This window comes from Prionailurus bengalensis, chromosome X, assembly GCF_016509475.1.
Source record: "Prionailurus bengalensis isolate Pbe53 chromosome X, Fcat_Pben_1.1_paternal_pri, whole genome shotgun sequence".
NCBI lineage: Eukaryota > Metazoa > Chordata > Mammalia > Carnivora > Felidae > Prionailurus > Prionailurus bengalensis.
In genome coordinates, this window is record NC_057361.1 from 18176285 (window position 1) to 18180086 (window position 3802).

At 45.5% G+C, this 3802-nt stretch overlaps 1 pseudogene; it reads left to right on the plus strand.

The window, feature by feature from the left end:
- The first annotated feature begins 831 nt into the window (after positions 1-831).
- On the plus strand, positions 832-2253 carry LOC122477244 (annotated as a pseudogene).
- The last annotated feature ends 1549 nt before the right edge of the window (positions 2254-3802 follow it).

Below are 3802 nucleotides of genomic sequence, written 5' to 3' on the forward strand. Positions count from 1 at the left end.
TACTCCATTGTGTGTGTGTGTGTGTGTGTGTGTGTATACATATATATATATATATATATATATATGTATATACACACACACCACATGTTCTTTATCCATTCATCCATCGATGGACATTTGGGCTTTTTCCATACTTTGGCTATTGTGGATAGTGCTGCTATAAACATGGGGGTGCATGTGTCCCTTTGAAACAGCACACCTGTATCCCATGGATAAATGCTTAGTAGTGCAATTGCTAGGTCGTAGGGTAGTTCTATTTTTAGTTTTTTGAGGAACCTCCACACTGTTTTCCCAAGTGGCTGCACCAGCTTGCATTCCCATAAAATCTTTTTTGAAAACGAAAAAAAGAATTTTCTTCTCAGTTATTTTTACAACCCTCATTATAATATCTAAGTGTCTCCTTGCCCACTTGAAGCAATCAAAAGTCCATATTCTGTATACCATGATAGTTTTTTTTTAAGATTTTATTTTTAAGTAATCTCTATACCCAACGTGGGGCTCAAACTCACACCACCAAAATCAAGAGTCACACACTCTACTGACTGAGCCAGGCAGGCACCTCCTGATAAGTTTTATATGAGGTATCTCATTTATTTCTTGCAAAAAACCCCTGCTCATACTATCCACATTTTATAAATGAGAAATGAAGTAATGTGTAAGATTGCACAATTGATAGGTGGTAGAGTATTGATTTGAACCTAGAGCTTGTATGTTTAAGAAAACTGCACTGTCTCTCAAAGTAAAAAAACTAAAAAGCGTCCACATAGAAGCAGCATCTTGTGTCCTTCTCGAACCTCTGTCACGTACAGCCTAATCGCCTCCAGTCCAGCCTCCACCATGTCCATCAGAATGACCCAGACCTCTGACAAGGTGTCCACCTCCAGCCCCCGGGGCCGTCAGCAGCCACTCATACATGAGTGCACCTGGTGCCTGCATCAACTCTTCAGCCTTCTCCTATATGAGCAGCAATAGCAGCTTCTGGGGTGGCCTGGGTGCCAGCATGAGTATGGTCAGGGGCTACAGCAGGGCCAGGGTTATGGGGCACATCATGCTTGTCTCCGTGAACCAGAGCCTACTGAGCCTCCTTAAGCTGGAGGTAGACCCCAACATCCAGGCTGTCAGCACCCAGGAGAAGGAGCAGAACGAGACCCTCAACAAAAAGTTTGCCTCCTTCATCGGCAAGGTGAGGCACTTGGAGCAGAGCAAAATTCCGGAGACCAAGTGGAGCCTCCTGCAGCAGCAGAAAACAGCTCAGGGCAACATGGACAACATGTTCAAGAGCGACATCAACAACCCTGGGCGGCAACTGGACACATTGGGCCAGGAGAAGCTGAAGCCAGAGGTAAAGCTTGGCAACATGCAGGGACTGGTGGAGGACTTCAAGAATAAGTACAAGGAGATCAAAGAGTGTGCAGACATGGAAAATGAATTTGTCCTAATCAAGAAGGATGCAGACAAAGCTTACACGAACAAGGTAGACCTGGAGTCTCACCTGGAAGGGCTCACCAACAAGATTACTTTCTTAAGGCAGCTGTATGAAGAGGAGATTCGTGAGCTACAGTTTCAGATCTCAGACACGTCCATGGTCCTGTCCACAGACAATAGCTGTTCCCTGAAACTGGAAAGCATTATCGCCACGGTCAAGGTTCAATATGAGGACATCGCCAACTGCAGACAAGCTGAGGCCTAGACCACATATCAGATCAAGTATGAGGAGCTGCATATATTGGCTGAGAAGCACAGGGATGACTGCTATCATACAAAGATGGAGATTCTGAGATTGGGGGCCTCAAAGGCCAGAGGGCTTCCCTGGAGGCCTCCATTGCTGATGCAGAGCAGTGTGGGGAGCTGGTGGTTAAGGACACTAATGCCAAGCTGGCCAAGCTGGAGGCTCCCCTGCAGCAAGGCAAGCAGGATATGGTGTGGCAGCTGTGGGAGTACCACAAGCCCATGAATGTTAAGTGGGCCCTGGAGATCGGGATCGCCACCTATACTGCAAGCTGCTGGAGGGCGAGGAGAGCCAGCTGGAGTGTGGGATGCAGAACATAACTACTCAGGTGGGCTGAGCTCAGCCTATGGGGGCCTTAGAAGCCCTGGCCTCAACTACAGCCTGGGCTCTTTCCAGTCCAGCTTCAGATGTGGAAGGGCTCCAGTTTCTTCATCCGAGTCAGCTCCTCCAAGGCCGTGGTTGTGAAGATCAAGACCCATGATGGGAAGCTGATGTACAAATCATCTGATGTCCTGTCCAAATGAACAGTCACTGTAGTCCCTCTCACCCACCCACCCCACTCCTGAGGCTGCCATAGAGCCTTTGGGGGAAGAAGCTGTGCATGGGGAGCATCAGGAATAGGAGACCCACTAAGGCTCACCCTGGCCCTCAGCCTACCCTTGGGGTAGTCTGCTGCCCTGGGTACCCCCTCTTGCCCATGCCCCCAGCTAAAAGCCAATCCCAAATAAAGCCTCAGATGGCTCTTCCAACCCCCCTAAATTTTTTTTAAATAAATTAATACATAAAATAAAAACCTAAAAAGCAAAAACACACAAATGGGAAACAAACTTAAAGAACAACCTAGGATCACAATGTTTAACATCAAGTTTCATTGGTTTGACCCTTCCAAATATATCCTAAATCCAACAACCTCTCACCCCCACTGCCTCTCACTGGGACACTGCAATCAGGGACCTCAGTGGTTCACAGAGCACAGTGTGGTCTTGGGATCAGCAGCATGAGCATCACCTGGGAACTGGTTAGAAATGCAGATTCTCTACCCCCTCTGCCACCCGAGACCTGATTACTCAGAAACTCTGGGGGATGGGAGTGGTGAGCTGTGTTTTAACAAGTTCTCCAGAGGCCTCTAGTACAGAGTCAAGTTTAACAACTGGCCTAACAAAAAGATGCAGTAGTCTGTTCTTCCGACAGTTTTGCCAACTTTAGCCAGTCTTTATTGAAACATCCGTCTTTTAAGAGCTACTCTTCTGTCTTTACTGAATAAAAATTTACCTTCAAGACCACAGTGATCTTCTTCAGTTCTTCTCAAGTATGTGCTTACTTCAACAGCTGAACTAAATCTGCACAAATCCAAAACCTCAGATCTCCTGTGACCCTGAGAATTTCCAAGGCTTCATGTACCAGTCTATGTACAGAATTCTTTTTTCTTAAGTTTATTTACTTACTTAGAGAGAGAGACAGAAACAGAGAGAGCGCATGCACATGCGCACAAGTTGGGGAGGGGCAGAGAGAAAGGGAGAGAGAAAATCTGAATCAGGCTCCATGCTGTCAGCACAGAGCCCAACATGGGGCTCGATCTTAACAAACTGTGAGATCATGACTTGGGCCAAAATCAAGAGTGAGATGCTTAACTGACTGAGCCACCCAAGTGCCCCTGCACAGAATTCTTTATAGTGAAGCAGAGTTTAACAATGAAAATAGTTAAAAAGGACTTCTATTCTCTGCTTGTGCCTCTCAATGAACATTAAAGGTGACTACAATTAAAGGACCAAAACTTTCAACTCCTTGTATGTCAATAATATCTCAACACAGCTTGAAGAGATGTTTTAAATATCAAGTCTGGCAAGGATATGGAGCAACTAGAACTCTCTCACATTGCTGGTAGGAATGTACATTGGTACATCCACCTTGGAAAAATATTTAACAACAAAGACTAAAGATACAGGTATGCCCATTCTATGACCCAGTAATTCCATACCTGGATATACACCCAACATAAGTGAGTGATTATATCTACCAGCACATACATATATACAAGAATTGTCATAGCATTTATAATAGACAAACACTGGA